This window comes from Pipra filicauda, unplaced genomic scaffold (assembly GCF_003945595.2).
Source record: "Pipra filicauda isolate LSUMZ 115617 unplaced genomic scaffold, ASM394559v2 scaffold217_size2002032_pilon, whole genome shotgun sequence".
NCBI classification, from domain to species: domain Eukaryota; kingdom Metazoa; phylum Chordata; class Aves; order Passeriformes; family Pipridae; genus Pipra; species Pipra filicauda.
In genome coordinates, this window is record NW_024104329.1 from 1,903,485 (window position 1) to 1,925,596 (window position 22,112).

At 43.9% G+C, this 22,112-nt stretch overlaps 1 long non-coding RNA gene across 1 annotated transcript; it reads right to left on the minus strand.

Annotated features, from left to right (window-relative positions):
• Positions 1-343: 343 nt before the first annotated feature.
• On the minus strand, positions 344-19,669 carry LOC113991427. The gene is made up of 4 exons (XR_005563527.1): positions 19,589-19,669; positions 18,530-18,627; positions 15,561-15,644; positions 344-618 (listed from the first exon to the last, which is right to left on the minus strand). It is a non-coding gene; the product is annotated as an uncharacterized LOC113991427 (long non-coding RNA).
• Positions 19,670-22,112: the final 2,443 nt, after the last annotated feature.

Genomic DNA, 22,112 nt, shown 5'->3' on the forward strand with positions numbered 1-22,112 from the left:
TCCCATGAGTTCAGGCACTTCAATCTCTGCTTTACGCTTGGATAAAGAGTCAAAGCTCTTCTACAACCCTATCCCAGCTCCCCACCCTCTCCCCCCTGCGCTGATCCCCAGCAGAGTTCAAGAGTGCAGCCACGCAGCCTTTGTCAAACAAGATTCCTGAAGCAACTTCCCCCTCCAGCCTGGGGACTGCACAGAAATCCCCTTGCAAGGGAGTCCTCCCAACCTATGCTCAAAGAAGAAAACAGTTGCTATAGTAACCAGTTCTTTACCTGCACTGAATTGGCTCTCTCTTCCTTCTTAATCTTTGGTTTTATTAGTTCTGGATGAGAAGCAGCTCGTCAGGTCAGGGCTGTGCTTGGTTCTGCAGGCTGGAGGAATGGGTGAAAGGCACTGGAGGGGGGTCCTCAACCATCAGGTCGTTGTTGCTTGCTCAGTTTGCACCACTGTCCCTTTGCGACAGTGCCACCCAAGCCACAGAGGGACAGACTCTTTGCTTCCCCTTCCTGCCCCAGCTTGTGTTGGTGCCCTACTGTTCTCCTGTCTAAGAGCTGACCTGCCACCTGCCATCTGTAGCTTTCCTTCCACATCCTTTGAAGCCTCACTGGGATATATTTCAGCCTGCCAGTAGAAAAAGAAACTGGATATAGTCTCTTTTCTTTGATAGAATGTTTTTGTAACTCTTCCTAGGGTTAAAAATGACCACAAAACCCACTGAAAACACTCAGGAAATTCTAAACTGTGATAATCTGTGTCTTTTCCAATATGCCTACTGTGGCCAGGTATTGGACTAACAGTTTTGTGCACTATGAATTCCACTGTGGAAGTGTATAGCTGAAAGCCAAACAAAACTGCTGCAAGGAAGAACATGCCAGAGCCACTAGCTGTCTCAAGTTTGCAACGCAGACAAATTGCCTACACAAGGTGGGGCATGTCCCCCTGACAGCAAGTGGGCTGGCAATGAGGTAGGTATGATGTGGTGACTAGGGAGGGGGAAAAAAAGCCACAGAATTAATTACCATGGATGTAATAATGGTCACCAATAAAAAGCTGCAGAGAATCATGTAGGACAAAGCAGGTAGTGCACCATAACCAGGCACCAGGCACTGTCACTGCTTGTGTTAATTGCTCAGAGCCTGTGTGCTGTGAAGAACCCAAGCGCATGCACTGGACACAAACAGAGCAGGAGCAAGCCAACTAGAAGACTTCCTTCTTATGTTCATGTGGCTTCCAGTAACATGATAGTAAATGCTCTATATTTAAGTATAACACAGTAAAAAGATTCTAGAGTACACCTACATGAATATGTTGCTTGAACAATAGGCAGTATTAAAGTAAAAATGTGCATACACTTCTAAAACATTTCAAAATCTATTATTTACCCAAATAATGAGGTAGGGCACAGACTAATCTAAAAATGTCCCGGACTTCTAAAATGTCTTTTTTCCCCCCTCTGTTTTTGCTTGTTATGCAGCAATTTGCTATGCTAAGCATGCTTAGCAATGGACTAACAAGCTGAAGTGATTGATTTGTGATGGAACTTGCAACTCCAGTTCTGCTGGTTATTCAAGCATGGTGCAGTTTTTTCCTGTGTTAAGATGTAAAAAAGTGGATTCCAGATATGGATTCCAGACACCATAGTCTTTACTTGGGTGCTGATTATACTTAAGCAGTTGGTATCATTTCTATGCCATCCTGGCCGAGTCTCCCATTTCAGTCAAAGAATGGTTTCTAGCTGGTTATCTCCCCATGGGCCATTAAACCTCTATCATGGGTGCACTCAGAGTAAGGAGGTGGCAGAGAGAAGTTTTGGAATCTTTGAGGAGCCAAGCCTGCAGCAATGGCAGCAATGGAACTCTGCTGGCAGAGCCTGGGGCAAGATATATGTTTAGGCAAGAGCTTCAGCTATTCGCCTCACTCAGACACATTTGTTCCTTCTCAGTGATAACAAGGAGCAGCTTGAGGTTAAAGAAAGGTCATTAAGGTAGAAAATGATTCCAAATATGCCACAGTGTGATCATTCATGGTGAACTGACTGCCAAAGAAATGGTCACTGGACTTAGAGCACACACGTGGAGGGCAGACAGGGTAAATACAGGAGGATCATGAGAACAAAGAAGTTAGAACATTTCAGGGGCTGGCTGTGTTCTTACATACACACAGACACACACATTGATTTTTCAAGTGTTCTAGCCAGAGATCTAGAAAGCTATAGGTCTTGTCTGTTTTACACAGACACTGAGGATTTCTTAACCTATCTGAATAGATTTAAGTCACCATTGCTATTTGTAGGAGGAAATGCATTACTCTGAATTTCCCAGGCTCGTTTATTTTATATAAAAAAATATCTCTTCCAAAACATTTTCAAAGTAAGTCCTCTGACCTACTATCTTTGATTAACAATAACTGCTTATTTTATAGGTCTTTAGATTCTGTCATTAATCTTTTTATTGCAGTATTGGCATAAAATGAATGGAGTGGATTTTTGTATGAAACTCCTCATCATCCAGACAAATGGCCTTCCTTCAGAAACAATCACTGATAATGCCCGGGAGGTGAAGGTAACTTTACATAGAGCCAGAGTGGTTTTGTGATATACCTAAACTTCACAACTGTGGGCTAGTTTTTGACCCCAGAATTAAGCTCACTGTTAATTGTTACCAGATTTAGTGCTGTACACTATAGAGTTTTTTAATGTGGGATTTTGTAAGTAATTAATTTAATCCTATTTTTTTTCCATTTTGACAAAGAGGAATAACACAATTACTTATGACAACTAGAAAATGGTCACCAAGAAATTAATCCAGATTAGAAACCCTCTGAAAACAGAATGAAACCCATTGCCCCTCTAACCAGAGCACATAGTACTCAGTTACAGGTATCTAACAGATTTATGAATTAAATACAACATGATATAATTAATTTCCCCTTTCCATTCTGATGATAGCGCGTGCCAACTGAATTTACAAATCTGGTTCGTTACATATTAACCAGTCATCTGGGAATCTGATTGAGTAACACACCAATTGTTGCAAAACCAAGACTCCCATATAAATCATGCCTGAGTCCTAAGTAAATATTGGTTCAAATATTGATTCACATGAGAGATAGGGCTGCAGTTTAAGAGGTTACAGGTGCCGACTGAACTACTTTAGAAAGGACCACTCCCTCCGTGTTCATTTGAAATTCACATCAAAGTGCTCATTTCACTTTGAATTCATGAGAACAGAGCACTTGCCTTCACTTTTGATACTGACACTCTCTATATCAGAACCTATTTTTGATGCACTAAAATCAAAGGTATCACATCGTGTATGAGTACTAAGTTATTCAGTTATTTACACTCCAGAGAGATGGAACATCTGGGAAGATGAGAGTGAGACACAAGAATTTATTTTTAGGGAGCATTAAAAGCAGGAGGAGAGGGGAGACATGCAATCTTTTTCCTGTTTATAGATGCTATAACAACTGCTACACAAATAAGCAAGCAAACAAATGGGAAAAAAGAATGTGAAGTGAAGGAAACATCCAACAACAAAATGAAAAACTATCTTTGACACTTTTGAAAATTGAAGGAATCTCTCATCAGTTGAAGGAAGCTCAAGAGAAAAGGAAGCCCCATCCCATTTGTTTTTACACTAACAAGATGTATAGGGAGATGCATCTACACTAGCAATCTGCTCTTCCATTGCAATATAGCTATCTCCTTCACTTAGCCTGGAATCCCAATTGTTCTTCTGAGTAGGGCGAGTACAGATCGATCCTTCTGGAAACATTTCGGTTAGAGATCTAACCAAGAATGAGTTCCCCCAAAGTCTCCTGGGCCCTTCTGTCTTAGCAAGTCCTAAGCCAGCATCCAGAGAAAAGAGTGAGTATGCTCCATTCCAACCAGTCTGAACAAGTGGACTGTGAATAACACAAGCCAGCTGCTATAAATCTGCAAGTCTTTTAGATACTCACTTTTAAGAGTGGTTCTGTAATTGCTATGTTGACTAAATGAATTGTTAAGAAAATGGTTTACACCACAGAAATGAAGTTTCTGTTTTGAGCAATTTAAGATAAGTACATTTACATAAAAAGACCTCAACCTGACATACCTTTATCGCTTAGAATAGCTCATTGCTCTTATTTTTTAAAGGCACAGAAAATAAATCTATGCATTGTTTTACTTTCAGAATGACACAGTTTTCTTAATAATATTTGTAACAACTGTTGGAATCAAAGCTTAGTCACACCACATTAAACTCTATATAAATCATAATAGTTTGGAAGTGAATAATGAACACCTAACTAGTCACTGAATTCAGAACAATTAGAATCATAGAATATTCTGAGCTGGAAGGAACCCATGAGGATCCAGGTAAACCATCTGAGAGCATTGTTCAAACGCTTCTTTAGCAGTGACAGGTTTGGTGCCATGACCACTTCCCTGGGGAGCTTGTTCCAGTGCTTGACCACCCTTTCAGTGAAGAACTTTTTCCTAATATGCAATTAGGCCAAGAAAACCTTCTCTGGGTGACATCTTTACTGTGATATGTTTTCCACAATGTCATGCAGAAAATTGTTCTTTGAACTCTGTGCAGACTCTCCTCGCCGTGGACTCATCCCATGCATGCTCAACTGAATACTTTTGGCCTGCAGTATCTGCTGTGGTTGAGCCTCCCTGTGCTCCATGGAACGAAGAACAGAGCAAATGCAGTTATCTCTCCATTCCTTCTAATTGCCAGTGGCCATGAGACAAAATCCCCACACGTATCATTCCTCAGCACGTTGTGCAATTTTAAACCCTTTCCTTACAAATGTATTAGCATATTCCTCTGAATTGTGCAAGAAATTCTTTTGTCCACTAGTTGACAAACTAGTTAGTGTTAAGAATATTTTTTGCTATTGCAATCTAGCAGCTGCAGCTGAAACAAACTTCTGGTGGTTTCTAGTTGGTCTGTAGCCATATTTTTTTACCCTACAGAAGCTGCCTTATCTGTCACAGGAATTCAGTTTGCCAGTTCTCTTCAGAATGAGCCTTCTTTTTGGGACAGGATTTGGCCAGACAGAGTTCTGCCTCAGCTTCTCTGAAGACTCTGACATGGATGGTGGGAAAATGCACCCACCCAGAAAGAGCACAGGATCTCCAGCAGCAGCATATGGGACCTCTCTAATGTGACTTCCCGTAGGATATCAGGGATATCAGCTATGCACCTCACCAAAACATATCATGCCTCACAGCCAGATGTCAGATAATGTACACATTGCTGCATCTGCGCAGGAGGATGAGAGTGGCCTTTCCTCACTCATTCTTCCACATATTACTGTGGGATCCGCATCCCAACCACCTGGGAAAGCTTGTGCTGCCATTTGGAGAAACGCCAGCAGCAAATTCAGCAGCAGCCAACATTAGCCTGGGGAACCAAAGCTTGGTGGTACCCAGTAGAATCATGGCTACATTAGACTTACGCTGAAGCAACTAATTCAGGAACTAACTCCAAGAAGTGCTGCTCTGGACCCAATGTGCTCCTTTTCTGTTCAGATAAAAACATCTCAGCCACTTTGCAGTTCTCAATGCAACACTGGAGCAGAGAAAGTACTGTAATCAAGGTGTGATTGATTGTTTCAGCATTCCCTCCCAGCCCTTCTCTAGTGCTGGGTTCAGGGAAAGGGGGCTATTTTGTACCAGTGTCACAGCCATTACTATATTTAGAGGATTTTCTCCCAGCTCCTAAACAACAGCATAAAAGAGTTAAGATGTGTGCTTTCTGGGCATGCTTGAGATGGAAAAGTACCAAAATATATCTCTATTTCAGCCATTGGCTCTGCTATGAGAAATAATTCTAGCTCACCAACCATGTAACTCAAATATTATTGTAATTACAGGGCTCCACAAGAACAGGAAAAAATCTAACTTGATTTTGACTCCAAGCACAATATCTGCAAGATTACTGCCCCTCTGAGGTTTCAGGAGACTGTCTTACACAGCATTCAAACAAGAATAAGCTCTTCCAAACACAAGTCCCTAATTTGTTTTCTTACTCCTGCATCATAGATTTTGCCAGACATTGTTTAGCAAGTCTCTTTGAAACCAGCATTTATGCTTAATGAGGAGCTAGTGGATCAGATTTTTTTCCTTTGGGAATAGATGAAAAAGCCTACTTAAACCTTTGTAAGAGGTTTCCTTCTTTCACATGTGCATGCCAAGGCTATGGCTGCCAAGGCTATTGCTAAAAAAGGTTTCATTCATGGATGGATAACTTGCTTAGCACACTGACAGAGTGTGCAAGATCTCAGGAAGATGTTCCCCATGCAGAAGGTCTGAAATGAGCAGCTATCCTCTTGTCTTGAGACTTACCATTCCCTCCTCCTGGAGATGCACTGTGAAGGACATGACAGGCAAACCCACAGACACGTAGTGTTTCAACAGAAGAGCAGAACCAGCCCTGTCATTAGCCTGCTTGGCTTAGGACTTCGTGCATTTGTCTTTAGAGGACACCAGAGTCCCCTTACCTGTCTGGCAGTTGGTGTTCCCTGGCACAGCCCCAGCAGTCCTGTTATCCCAAGTAGATGGGAGGCAGAAGCCTGGTAGTGATGGCCCCAACCTGGGTCAGGCCATTCTAGCACTTGTACATGACCAGCCTGTCAGTGCAGCCTGAGGGACGCTGCCAATCCTGCCTCTTACTGCCCTTCAAAATCCCTCCTCATGGCTGCACGGCTGCACGCCACAGAAAGATGCCGCTCAGTTAAAGTTCAAACCAAATTTGTAGCCAAAACCAACAACTCCTGGCCCTTTCCAATCCTGAATTAGAATGACTTCAAAACAAATAGAGTGACCTCAAAAAACCAAAAATAGAAGTGCTACTCAGTCACCACCTGCCTTCCTAGAAAATCCTATTTCTGTCCTTTGCACCTACTGACAAGCCCCACGGGACCTTTCCATTGGTGTCCTAAGGATACACAGTCCAGCAAGCTAGCCCTGAAATGAATGACTTGCTGTCTGTAGTGTTTTGTCCCCCATATTGAAGTCCACAGGGGTCTGTTACACCTGTTTTTCCCTATTAAAAAACCATCCATCTTTGTGTTAACTTGGTAGAGTCACAACCTTAATAGAACTTTCTTGTTCCTAATAGATTATTAATTCACAGTCTTCCTGCGTTCCACATCTTCCTTTCACAGTGCAGAATGACTTGGGTCCCAGGATGTTCTCCAGGATTTTATTACACCCCGGGTGGGATTTCACCACAGACATCTGCATCTCAGCCCAGACCAAACTTCTGTCAACAGCACCAAGGGCAAGGGTCACTTAACCCTGAAAATTCTTCAAACAACTGCCAATTTCTTTCCTTTGACTATTAAAGGAACCCAGACTCGGCAGCTTGAGTGTACACACCTACTTTGCAGATATCTAGAATGAAGATGAACACCATCCAAAGTTATAACTGAGTTATGCCTGAATAGGATTTACCTCCTGATTATTTTCCCACTGCTCACACAAATGAAGGGAAAGCTGTGCACCAACAGCATGCAAGGAGCATGCCCTTTTTTCCAGTAGGAGGGCCAGACTTCCTTTGGGTTTGTAACTTTTGCAGCAGAATCTCTTTCCTTCAAAGTACACCATGAACAAATGAGATTAGATTCACCTAAATCCAGTGTAGTCCTTAACACCTTGGGTTAAACAGTCCCTATTATTTCCTTAAAAAGCATCTCCACTCCAGAAAGATGCAAAGTCCCTGCACAAGAATCAGTCCATGCATTTTCCCAGTTCTGGCCCTTATGGGGGCATTTTGGTCAGACACACATCATTTGTCTTCCGTGGCTTTGAACATGGCAGCTTTGTGATAGGGCCCCCTCGAAAAACCAGAAGACTGACATGAACATACAGAGGAACAAGAGGTAGCAACTGCTAGAAGCAGCAACAGGGAGTTGTGAAAAAACCCACCATGTCTTAATGGCAAAAGAGAGCTTGGACAGAAGGGAGGTGGTGTAGATTTGCACTGGGAGGGTGGGAGAGTGTTGGCCTTCTGGGAATAGGGCAGGGGGCCTGTTCTTAGACGGTGGCCAGGATTAGGTAGACCAGGATGGGATGAAGGTCTCTGTGTCCCCTTTTCTCTTCAGGAAAGATCTACAGAAGCAGAAGATTCAGCACACATACTGCAAAGGCAGAAGGGATGATAGTTTCTGGTTTAGCCTAGCTGTTGCTTTTGGCTGACCAGTAAAAATAAAGCTTTACTGTTATTATTACCACATTTGAGAGATCAGTGTGAAGGACAACCCTGCCATCAGACAGAGAGTAACATGGGGAGGATCTAATAGCTCCCTCCTATCCTTTTCTCTTAGACTGTGCTAAAATGATAACGCTTGCCTTATCTGCAAACAGCATAGGAAAGTTAAATAAGCCTTGAGTCAAGGGGATGTAGACATTGCCCCTATGCACTAACCACATACTCTTCTAGGGGAAAAAAAAAAGACCAACCTGCAAAAAGAACAAGTTTTGAGGTGTTGCTGACCTAAAACTATAGTCCTATGGTTCATCATGTTCCACCTACAAATATTCCCCCAGGTCCAGATCACAGAGTAGCAAGATCACAGATATGGAGTTTTTTGCCTGTAGATCAGAATGTAGCCCCCATCAATGCAGATAATGCTCTAACAGTGGATTTCATCCATGCAACAACAGAAATAGGAAAGAAACTCTACCATGGAGACAGTCATCAATAGACAGGCACTGCGTGGTGTCTGATCTAACGTGCCTCCAGGAACTGTACTGCTATGGAAAGGTTTGCAGCATGTGGCAGGGAAGAATTAAATTGGGAAATTTCTGCTCTTTTCTTTGTGTTCAGAATCAGGTTGTTTGCAGCTGAATGGTAAATTCTCTTGTACAGTGCTTGTAAAGACAAAAATGCAGTTTGGAGCATGTAGTTTCCTTGCTAGAGCTGCATTAACTCTGGATAACTGCTGCACTGCATCATGCTAAGCAGAATATGATCCCTCTACTTCTTACAAAGTTTTTGTGCTACTAGTCATTGAAATCCCAGGCAACATACTTTGCATGGTACTTGTATGATTTTCCTTCTATGCTACATCAATTTAATTAAAATATGACAGACTTCTGAGAAGGGCTTTGTTAGTTCCAAGATGTATTTTTTTAATGTTCTTAGCTTTCCTCTCAGTAAGGTGTGTTCTTCCACACCCACCCTTCGGCCTTGAGAAGGCCAATCTCTAAACAAACCACTCCATGCTCTGTTTGTTTTAGTAATTCTTACCCAAGGTCTTTATCTCAGAATCCTGTTTGTGCAGCTTTGGACAAGATTCAGTACTTGGTGGGGAGGGTGAGTGAGGTGGGAAGGATTTCTCAGTGCCTTTAGTTTTTAATACGTTATCTTACCTGTGACTATTAAGTAGATGATTTACAAGCTTCTTGACACTGATATGGTCTGAATTTCTGCCCCTCATGGTAGGTGCAAACACAACTTGACACAGCAGCTATAGGAGGGGTAAGGGCTGCATAGAACTAGAGTTTCTGGACTGTGCACAAAGTGCCCAGGAAACCTTCGTGGTGGGTAGCCCACTGCAAGCCCTACCACCTGCTCCTGGCAGGTTTGTTCACAACACCACCACACTAAAATCATATCCATTTTCTCTTGCAGCTGCAGCTGCAAATTCACAGCTTGCAGTGCTACTCCATGTAGTAAATTTGCTAATGGGAGCAGTGTGTCTGAGAGTCCCTGACCAAGAGACACTTGGCAAGGACAGGCTGCTGCAGCCTGAGCAACATGAGCTGCTGCTATGTGAGCTTAGCAGCACGGCACAGGAATGCCTGGAATGTTTCAGTCAGCAGGTACTTCAGAGATCCTGTTCTAGTAAATGTCTGCATTTCTCAAAGAAATAGTCCCCCTGCCTGCTGCCCCTCTGATACAGTGACGGTGATCTCTATCTTCTGCCCTCCAAGCCCCACACAAATCAAAATCTCTCCAGTTCCAGTCTTACTGTGAGGCAAAATCATTGTGGGAAATGAAAATTCCACAAATCAGCAACATACCAGTGTCTTTCCAAACATGCTGTGTGTCTGGATATGACCTTGGAAGGCAGGCTGCTTTTAGAGGATGGTCCCCTCCACAGCAGTGGGGCCAAATGCCTGCAGCCCATCAATTCAACAGCTTCCAACAGCCTGGAAAAGAAGCTGCTGATCTGCCTGTTAGAGGCAAGTGGAGCTATCACAGTTTTAAAGACTATCTCTTTTTTTAGTAATCTTCCATATGCTGTCCTCACCTTCCTCCACCTCTCCAACACAAACACCGTGCAGACTTTATGAGTAAAATTTTCAGGCAAGGGCTTCTCTGGTGTCTTTTAAACTTCTTACCTCTGCAAATCAGTGCTTGGTAAAATAAATTTGTCCCTACCACACTAATCACCAGCCCAAGTCCCTACCACACGAATCATCCATACCAAAGACTTATTCTTCAGTGTCTAGGGCTGTTCTGGGAAAAGATGAGATACAGTATGGAGCCCTCTTTAATATATCCTAAAAACACTTCATTGCAAGATTCTCAAACTATTCTAAGTGTGAAAAACCTCTGTCCATTGGGTTAATTCTTATCACTTCTGGACAGATAAAGTGACTGTCAAGAAACATCTCTGGCTCATTTATAATCCATTAAGAAACTTCACTTCTGGGAGGGAAGAATGTAAATCACTGTAGTTGGCACTTCAGTTGATTTGAAGGGTAGATGTGCCAGTGTGAGCGGAAATGAAAGCAGGGCTTGTTGCCAACTTGGCAGTGTAAACTTCTGGAAAGATACCAGTCAATAACATCTCCTTTCTTGTCTCCAAGTTCACTTGTGTCACTTGAAACAAGATGCCATCAACCAAGCCAAAAACTTCCAAGTTCTATACTCACGGCCCACCCCATTAATGAGATTTGTGTTAGGAGTACAGTACCAGGGACAACAGAACCAGCTATTCCAAAGTACTTCATAGTGACACCATGCAAATAGAAGTTTCCTAAGCTATAGGTACATATCTTGTACACAGGCAGGATAAGCAGAACTTTCTGAAAGAAGAATTAAAGTAATGTTTCTTGCACAGTGGCAAGCACAGCTAATTGACTTTCTGAATATAAAATATTAATTCAACATATAAATATGAGAAGAAGGAAGAAATAAATTCACTTAACACAAATTTTCTCTGTATTGGTAACCTACTAAAATCCAATCACATCAGTGGTCAAAGGAGAGATTCCTCCGATGTTCAACCCATTCATCCTCACTGTTGATCTAGGGCACTGGCAGTAGACAGCTCAATCCACCACAGGTGTGTAGAGCACAGAAAGTCTTGTTGGGTAGGATTCCTCCACTTCAGTATCATGAAACCCATCCTAAGACAAGCTGCTGCTGCTTGGGACTCAGCAGGAACGGGTGTCTGACAAAGTGATTGTGTCAGGGATCTTCCAGTGTGGCAGTGTTAGTTACACAGACAAAGCTGCAGTCTTGATCCAAGGAGCCTGTGTACTAAAGATGCAGCCCAGCAACAGTGAGAGATCGGATGTTTCTTCCAGCTGGAACATCTAGGACTGTAGCATGCCAGGCAAACTGCCTTGGCCAGGTTTCTCAAATGCTGTGTACCCAAGCTTTTAGTAGTGTTCTCTACATAGAGAACACTACAGTTGAGCAGCAGCTATTCCTCTGGGACTCAATGTCACACACAAATCCTCAGCAAGTAGAGAAATTCATCTGCCAAGGACACATCCAGAGAAACTTTGAACTAGTGCAGGATGGGCAGCATCCAGTCCAGGTGCTTCATGCTCCTTTTGTACTCCTGTAGGCAAGATAATCCATCCTCAGCTTCTCCCTGAAACAAAGCTGAGTAATGGGGTCCTTCCTAGATTGCTAAAGGGAAAATAGAGTCTGTCTTCTACGTGCACTGCAGTGAACTTTAAGAAAATTGTAAGAAACAGCCACCTGAGCTCTTGTACACCACTTCTAGGACCCAAGACAGAGTTACATCAGCAAAATTAAGGCAGCTTCAAGGTTTTATTAACTCAACGGTGCAGTGACATCCACCCCATAGTCTTCTGTGAACCTGCTGAGAGTGTGGTAGAGTTGGCAGGACAGATTTCACTCAGTCCTTTAGTGGGTCTGATCTGCCACTGACTGGAACTTCAAAGCAGATGAGAAATGTGACTTGCTCAGACTAGCTTTCATGGATGGTGACACAAGCTTCAGGGGAGAGGTGAATTTGGCATGTCTTAACTTGTATAGAGAGAGGAATTTCCTTTAAATTATTATTGCTCTACCAGCCATAAAGCCTCAGATTTCTGTTTGTACACGACACTTCTCCAAACAAAGGCATTATACTGCATGTGTAAAAATCCACCCACTGGGGAACTGCAAAACTGAACACGCCTTCTGGAGAAGTAGCTTCTAGGAAAAAAGTCAACAACTCTAGAAAAAGGACAACAATTTTCATAAAATTGAGAGAGAAAACAGAAAAATCCCTTACGCTTGTATTTCTGCTTTCTAACACATGGTGCATATGTTTATCTCTTTCACCGCATGAGAAAATGGCTGCACAGCTGCCTGGAAATATCAGTGCAAGGTCCCTCCTCCTCAGTACAGCTTAGTCTCGTTAATCTTTCCAAGGTCTCCCCTTTCCACTGTCTATTGCACTTCCATCTTCTGGGCCATCACTGTTATTTTCTTCTGTCAAGGTCACTCTTACTTTTGTTCTTGTCCCATTTTTATTACCTCCCCCCTTCTTCTGTTACCATCTTTCATGCAAGTGCCACTCAGCCTCTCTGTTGTCTCTCTTGCTAACTCTCTTGACGAGCAGAGCAGCTGAAAGGCAGGAAATTTTTAGAAATAGGAGAAACCACAGCTTTCAAACCTGGCTACAGGAGCAATGTTTCTGCTGTCCCTTATAAGCAGAAGTCACTGTAAAGAGAGTCTGTGCCCTTTGCTCTGGGTGAAGATGCTGTGTTCTCACATGGTGTCTCAGTTTATAACAAAAAGGCTTCTGCATGCTGACTAAAATAGCAGAGGAGAGACAGAGCAGAAAGGGCTGGGAGGTGGTGTTCAGCTGGAACAAATAGTGCTTCCAACTGAGTATCAGGGTAGTCTATAGTGTCAACTGCTCTCTTTCTGATTCACAGCTCAAGAGACCTGTGTTTTCCACAGCCCTGTGTTCAGCAGGTAGTGTGGCACATGCACTTCTGCAAATTCCAAAGCAGATAGGTGATGCTCACTCCTGGCAGTGATCTGGCCATTGACATTCCTCAATTAGGCATTCAGCTCCATCCCTGCACCCCGAGTCCAGCAGCTTAAAGCACTACCACCACCCTTGCTGCATAGTTTGCTCTCAGAGCATGAGTGACAGAGGGTGTCCTCTCAGTGCCCCAGAAGCAGGACAATAGCACAGGATTCACAGAGCCTGAGGGAATGATTTGCTGGAGCACACAGTGTTGGCCTAGTGCCACTACCATGGAGGTCAGGGACAAATCAGCCATTGGCTTATGAAGCAGCTGGTACTATTGAAAAATGCCACCCTTGGGCTCTGTGAACTTGGGCTGTGTTCCCTATCCCACAGTAGAACTGAAAACATTTTTCATCCACATGGAGAGGATGGGCAGTAGAGAAGAGCTATGCAGACAAATGTCCCTTTCTTCCTAACACCACTTTGAGATCTGTCCTTTAACCAGTCTCCTCCACAAACTGACAAAATCACAATCCTTTAAATAGGAACTTCTTGTTTTTTGCATACGCAAATTTGTATGCAAGTAGAAGTGAGAGAGCCCATGAGTTGTCAGAACCCACCTAAGGCCACATCCAAAACTTCAGCTGAATTTAGCTTCTTTCAACAGCTGATTCTGTTTGGTAGTTTTTCTCCCCTTTTAAACAGATGCTCAGAAGCAAGCAAACAGCAACAAATTAAATATCCTGGGAGACCTGCTATGCATGACTGTCATAGTTTAAGCATCACTGTTGAGCTTATCCTGGAGTCATATCCAGGCAGTGCAGTGCCAGCAAGTAGAAGGACCATCTGAAAACAATTTTAAAACTTAAGGTACACAATTGAAGTAATGAAACATGGAAGCAAAGACCTATAAAGACACTAAAATGAAGCTAAAGAGACTTGCCAGTGTCAATAGACAAAATCTGCTGCACACCCAGCCTTAACAGGAAGCAGGAATTCCTTGCCTAGAGATGTCTTCTGAACAAAAAGTCATGGAAATTATAAAGTCTCTAAGAGCACTGTCCCTTGGATGGCACCAGCCCACAGGTCTATGGTGAGATGGCAAAGTGCATTCCTCTGAAGTAATACATGCGGTTATCTCAGAGCACATTACAAAACTGAGGTGGAGATGGCATTTATATTGAGGTTCAAGTCATGCTTTTTTATAATGGAAATGTAATTCTGTGGCCCTTTAGTGATTCTTCAACTGTGGAGGTCCAGAGTCTAAGGTCTGGCCTTCATAAATGGCAATTTGCTCATGCTCAGTTGACTCTGATGTTGCCCTTTGAATGGACACATCAACAATATGAGTTAAATTGCCTCACCCATTTCCACTAAAGCGCTTCCTTTTTTATACCATTTTATTAAAGCAAACTGAAAGCAGAGATGACAACTCAGACCTGCAAGAGTGAACTTTGGCTGCCGTGTGAACTGTTTACCCTGACCACTGTGTAGTGTCACCCACTAGGCTCCAAAATCAACATGAACTACATGATCTGATGGGCTTAGATAACATTCACCAACAGCAGATAGAGAAGCACTGGAGAAGTAAACTGTCATACTCCAACTACTGCCTCGTGAATTGCAACACTGCTCAGGTGTAATATACACCTCCAGCCAAAGAAAGGACACACACAGCTTATAGATCAAATCCCACTTTCCTCACCTACACAAAAGGGGACTTAAGCATGGGCCTAGATACTGTTAAATTGTAGTATAGGGGGCTGCTCATAACACAAACTTTTGCAGGCACTTCGTCACGCCTGCTTGTACTAACTTAAAAGAAGCTACACACTTAAAAGTTTACCCCCTTTCAGGATATGGCTCTAGCACAGTAGTCTCCTAGGAATGCTGCAATCACTGATACCTTGCACTGTCCTCAATCTGTCTTTCAGAACTCTGCCCGATGCTCCCTGGAAAATTTCCCGGAGTGGTTCAGCTGACGGTAGCATTAAAAATCACAGCATGTGTCTATAGGGTTCTTTGTATCAGACATTCAGAGATAGCACACTGCAAAGATGCAATTGTTGCAGCTATGTGCTCTTGAAAGACTGCTTCTGTCTCAGGGAATGTCTTTACCAGAGATGACCATCTCCAAGAAGACAGCTGCAGATCTCAGCCAGTGAAAATATTTTATTCCCTAGCAGCTGTATAACTTCAAAGCTGTATAACTTTGCTGCAAAATTCACCACCCAAGTTTTGCCCTTAATTTGAGGGTCATCCATACACAAAACCTCTTAAATCTTTCCACTGGCACACTAAATTAAGAGTAACACTATTATTCATGCCAGTCACTGCTACGGCAGCTTCCCTGCCACGCTAGTTTCCCAGGACTACTGTTGAACAGATACCTTGTGCTGTCCTCATCTTGTCCTTGAGGATTCCTCCCATTATTCCTTGGAAATTTTCCCAGAGTGGTTCAGCTTACAGCAGCACTAAGAATCACAATCACATGTCAGCAGATGGTTTTGTATCAGATGTACTGGGATATAATGCAGTATCCAGATACAATTATCACAAAGTTAGCTTAGTTATATCTCCTCTTGGTTATTTAAAAAACAAAGAAAGAGAGAAAGAAAGGAAGGAATAAATAGCAAAGTAAGTCAACAAGAAACCACAATCCCTTCCCTAAGCAGTAACCAGGCTCCTGTGCTTTGGAACTTTTCCTAATATAACAAAAGACACCATGAAGACAGGAACTTTGGCAGCAGTGGTTTTGAACTCCACAACCTCCTCTGGTTTTTTACGCATATGTCACCGGAAATATAATGGACTGCTAGGGAAGCAGTCAACGTCCAAATGGATATCTAAGCAGCAGCAAGCCTCTGGAAGTTACTATTGCTGGAATTGAAAAGAGATTTCCAGCGAAGCAGCCCCAAATTCCTGTGTTAACCGATGTCCTGTTTTGCCTGACCACTGTCACCATAGTGACTGCTGGAGCTGCCGCCGAGCCACTGCCCTGCGGCTCGGGCCGGAGGCGAGCGGGGCGCTGTGCTGGGAATGAGGTGATTTAGGGCCCGGTGATGGAGATGTGGGCCGTGGAACAGGGCGCTGAAAGCAACCTTGGGGTGCACTGTGGTGGGAAAAACAGCTTAAAATGCAAAGAGCCAGCACCGCCAAAGCTCTTGCAATGCTACGAGAGGAGTCAGAAGATGAAGGAAAAGGATGAGGAGCTTGAGGAAAGAAGGCATGCACAGCAACGCAGCAAACACGGTTTAGCGGAAGCTGGAACAAGCTGTTTCATTCCCCTCGACATCATTTGTGTGGACTGCTCCCTCTCCTGGGGAAAACTTGCCAAAAAGAAAAATCACAACCTAAACCGTTTCTTCAAGCAAACGATGCACCCACAGAGCTCACAGGCAGACAGTTCCCATGCTTCCAGGTTCAGGAGAGTAGGGTGCAAGACCCCCGTGCTGCCCTTCCCAGTGTGTGGGTCTGCCCTGGCTAGAGGAGCCCCGGGTGGCCAAACCAGCTGTAACCTCCAGACCCCGGTGCACAGCTAAGCACCGCTCCCACCTGCACAAACATTATTATTGTCTTCTCCCCGCTGTGGTGCTGCTGCCAAGCACCACCCAGACCATCCTCCGCTCTCAAACCAGTGGAGCTACCCGGTGGCTCAACAGGCGAGGATCCAGGAAACAGTGCTTGCAAGTACTTTTCAGAGTGAATGCTGGAGTACAAATTCCCCTTTGCTGGGAATTGTACAGAAATCATCAGTTCCAGTCTTTAGTGCTGGTAAGGACTGACAATTTTAGCCACAGAAATAAATTTCGGAGTCTGTGAGCAAGAAAAAGGAAGGACAATCTTGAAATACTCTTGTGGTGAGAAATATCACTTGGTGTGTGCAGCCTGGAGGAGTCTGAGGGGAGACATCATTGCAGTCTCCAACTTCCTCATAAGGGGAAGAGGAGGGGCAGGCACTGATCTCTTCTTTGTGGTGATCAGTGACAGGATCTGAGGGAATGGCATGAAGTTTAGGTTTAGGTTGGATATTAGAAACAGTTTCTTCACCCATAGGGTGGTTGAGCACTGGAACAAGTTCCCCAGGGAAGCAGTCACAGCACCAAGCCTGACAGAGCTCAAGAAGTGTTGGACTGATACTCTCAGGCACATGGTGTGACTCTTGGGGATGGTCCTGTGCAGGGCCAGGAGTTGGACTTGATGATCCTTGTGGGTCCCTTCCAACTCAGCATATTCTGTGATTCTGTACCTAATCTTTACTCCTTTAGGATTCCAAAGTGCAGTTAAAATCTTTGCAATGAAGCTAGCTCAGAAGACCTTGCAATAAGATTAGAACCAGCTGGTGAAAAATGGCACGTTACAGCAGCCAGTAAATATCCACAGGAACCAGCCCTGTAGAGGTGAAAGGCTCTGCTGAGCTTAACAGCTCATGAGCGTATACCATATTATCTGATACTGGTGTATGACTAATACCTTCTTCCTTCTAACTCCTTGACCATTTGATGATCTCTGCTGTAGGAAAGATATCATTTAAATGCACAAAATTAAAAATGAGAAAAGAATTATTTCCATTTTACAGGGGGAAGAAAGTGGGATAGGTTTGCCTGTAAGTAGGAAGCAGTGGCAGGGCTGTAAAAAACCCAAAGTGGTACATTCCAAATCCCTGAATTCGACCAAAGTCATCCACCTTGTACACTACCAAGTGCTATGACAGCTTTGTGGAAGCTTTCATCCTGGTGATGCAAGGACAAATAAAGCCCTGCTTGATTCTTAATAGTCCAGGAGAGTCATCATATGATACCACGTCAGGCAATCATGCAATCAGCAAAGGTCACAAGACACAGAGCCATTCCTTTTGGCTTTACAGCTGCTTTCCACAGCCAAGACTCCTCCTTCTTACACCATTTTACAGTGAAGTGCAGCAGCACTTGTGCCTGCCAAGCACTGCGAAGCCCTACCATAAGTCAGGTCCTGTTAGAGGCACATAATTTTTTAGTGTCTACAGGTGCCAACAAGAGAACCATAATAGATTTTCAGCATCTAATTAGTCTAAATAGATTCTTACTGACTGCAACTGCAGCTGCTTGGCAACATAAATGGGGTGCAAGTCTCACCTGTGCAGATATGCTAGGCTAGGGTTGAAGAGGGAAGCTTTTCCAAAAGATAGAAAGGAATGTAGAAAAGTCACTGTTGTCCTACATCTTCTACAAGCTAAAAGAGGAAAGAGGTCTTCCAATAATTTTACTGTTCTAACTGTGAGTTACAGCTACCTAATTCGAGACTCATACTACATACATAAAAGTTTGCATGACGAGGAAAGGTCCTTCTCCTGAGGAACTTTTAGCTTTATTAGACTTACAGGCTTTATTAGGTCACAGGTAGTACCATCTCTGTTTTGCAGACAGAACACAGATCAGGAGCCAGACTTCAAGTGCTTCAGTGATGTGTAAGGCAAGTCTAGTAAAGGCAAGCCAGAAGGATACACAGGAACAGGAGATGTGATAAACATAAGGTGGAAGAGTGCAGGACTTTAAAAAATAATATCCATTACAACCTTGCCTGGGCAATGCAGCCAACCAGTCTGATTCCCAGGCACTCAAACAAACTGCTCTTCTCCCACAGAAACTGCCCCTCTGCTGCTGGAGCTGTAGCATGGTATGGCAGTCATTGCCTCAGACTCCAGAGTGTGGTTGTCCAGACTCCTTTGCTTGTCACCAGCCCACCTCTATCCCAGATCATGGGTGCAAACTGCAGTGTGTGTGTGTGTGTGTGTGTGTGTGTGTGTGTGGAGTTCCATTCTGCCTCCCTTAGCTTGCTACTTCTGGCAGATGCATTTGTCAGTAAGCTGTGGAAAAGCTCAGTTCTCAGGGCCCTTAACCCACTGATAACCATGACTACTCACCCACTAATTAAAAAGTTCAAGGGCACACAAACAGCTTGTAACAGACAACCAAGATTTCCTGCATCTCTGACCTCTGTCATCCCACCAGACACTGGACATCCCTGTCAGTGTCAGGGAATTCTTATACCTGCCCAGAAGGTGATGCATCAAGTCTTTTCTCTGCACCTTAACTAGTATTTAGGAGATCAGTGCTGTTTCAGAGTCTGTCACTTCTGTCACTGCTGGGTTCCCTTAAGGAAGCCAGTTTGGTTTTTTGTGCCCCAGTATCTCCATCACTTCTTGATAATTCTTGATCCAAAGAAGGCATGGGCAAAAGTAAGAGTCCAGAGACTAAACTGCCTGGTTTCTGTGAGAGCAGCAAGACAGGCTACACAACAAAGAAAAAGGGCCACATAGCCTGGATTGAAGGAAGGCCAGGTAGTGTTCAGCTACATTTTTCACTATTTGTATTCATCCCTAATTTTCATTAAGACTTCATAGAAATTGATTTACCATGTCTGTTTAGATAATAAATACCTTGCAGTGTGGGGGAGAATAGCAAGTAAACCAAACATAAGAGTTCAGTATTCTAGAAAGAGATGTTGCCTAGGTGGCCAGGATATTCCTACTACTGATGGCACATAGCACGGAGGTGTGACCTCACAGCAAATATTAAATTAAAAGTACTGCATAGCAACAGGACAGGCAGCAGCCAACTTGTTCTCACTTGATTTTGGGAGCTGTAAGACCAGCCAACCACCCCTCCCCCTCAAGAATGCATACAGCATTCCCAAGGCAAGTGTTAATGCTGGATCTCAACCAAGAAAGAATTCCTATAGACCCAGGGGATGAGAGGAGGATGTTACACTGCTTGCTTCTTTCCCCTTTCCCCCTCATGCCCCATTCATCCTGTACTTGTACTGCCCCTGGCATAAGGGCCTTTAACACAGTGGCCAGCGGCTCCCAGCAGGATGTGAGGCACAGCAGCACACACTGCCTGCCTGCCCTTGGCAGGAGTTGTTCTGACTAATGGAAACAGCAGAAACTCGAAAGACAGGCATGGATAAGTCTGGAAAGTGCTGAAGGGGGAAACTCCAGGTGGAATGCAAAAGGATTAAAACCAGCAAGAGCACAGCAGGATTCAGCATCAAGTTATTTCCCAGTTGCCCTTGCCGAGCATGGCTGGTTGTTTTCTTCCCCCAGGTAACATTCTGATGCGCTCCTGGGATACCTCACAGTACAAAACAATAAATGGCCGAGTAGCTTGTAACTAACACACATTCGTCTCTTAAGTGGAAGTGGGGCTGCAGGGCCAAGCAATCCTTCTCTTGGAAACTGAGTGCCACCTTGTGCTGGGAATGGTAACAGTCAATGGATAAAACCCAGCTTGTCCAGAAAAGCAAGGGAGAGAAAGGGGACTAGAAGCCGTCGATGGAGCAAAGCTGCTTTAGGCGTTTTGGCTTTTGGAGATCTCTCCCTGGTACCAACCAGCATCACTCCCAATATCCCGCTGTAGGGCAGAGTCTGCTTTTTGAAGGGACAGGTGGGCCCTAGCGAGCAGCTCTTTGCAGGTATGCTGTGACCCCAAACAGCAGCACAAGTCAGACCTCAGCTGTAACCGTGCACACAGAGCTACCCCTGGAGGTGTCAGCTCTGTCCTTGGCACAGGCAAGTTCAGGGAGAAACATGGTGTCACCTCAGACTGTAAAGTTTTGCTGAGTGTCACTGACATTCCCACTGGAGCCTGGTTTGCAACAGGTAAACCTGTGAGTAGTGCAGGTGTGGAAGATGAACCAGCAAAATGCAACAAGAATTTTACAGAGCAATTTCCAAATGCAAAATACTGCTAACTGAAACCCAAGTGCAGGCGAGGGAAGGCAGCTGGCTTGCTTGGGGAAGGTAATAGCAGGGTTTGAGTTTCTTATTGTTTCTTTTAAAATTCAAGGCTTTTTTCTAAAGATGAGTTAAATTCCATCTGGTCAAATTATATGCTGAAAATGAACTTCTGGAAACGGCTGCTTCTCTACACTGATTAGCATAGTCAGCCTCATGGAAATGTTTTATTTGTTAGTTTGTTCAAAAATGAGAGGTTGTTACTGTGTGCAAATGTATTTCAAAGTCAGCCTAAAAGACTTTGCACTGCTGTGGGTCACTTTAGGTTTAGTCTTTTTACAACTTGAACATTTTCACAAGCTGGCTATAGGATTGGAGACACTAGTACTTTGAGTTTTATTTATCTCAAGGTTCCTTCACAAACTTAAGTGGGGAAAAAAAAGCAGCTTCTGGAAAGTAGTTCAGTAGCAAGGGAGGAATTCCCTTGCAAGCACCTTGGAAAGGAACAGGGTGTGAGTATCCTTTCATGAAAACTGCTCACAATCAGGATTCAGTAACATGAATTTTGAAGGCAAGACTACAGCTAGGTACTCCTAAGGATTAAAACGTCCCAAGGACAACACTGTTTTCTCTTAGAACAAGAATGGTAAACCTAGGAAATTCAGAATTCAAGTTATTTTCAAAAGAAATCTGACTGTGCCACAGAAATGCAATTAAGAGTGCAAAGCTCTTATCCCTAAGGGTCTTACACAAAGCACAATTCCAAAGCTACACATCTAAGCAGTGCCTCTGTCCCCAGCAAGATCACAGATGTAGATAAAGGCTACCTCTAGGGACATACAAGGCGCAGTCAGACAGATCATTTTTACCATCAGTGATTAATCACCCCGACTGCACCGGGCACAGGCAGGCACATCTCAGCTTCCTGACAGAACATAACAACACATCCTAAGGGGGAGGGAATACCATCACTGGAAACTTGAGAGCAATTAGGACAGAGAGACCACCACCAGGGCTGAATTTGTCTTCCATTTCCCTCTCCCAGATTCTTGCCCCCTTTGGCATTTGCAGCGCACAAGTTCTGCTGTAACAGGGCAGAGGAACATTATCAGTGACATCACCCACTTCAGAACCAAGGCGGCCAAGCGGGGCTGACGTTGGTTCCCAGCAGCAGGGCCACTCTTGGCTTCTTTGGTGCAGCTCCTGCTGGGAGCACCGCTCTGGGTTC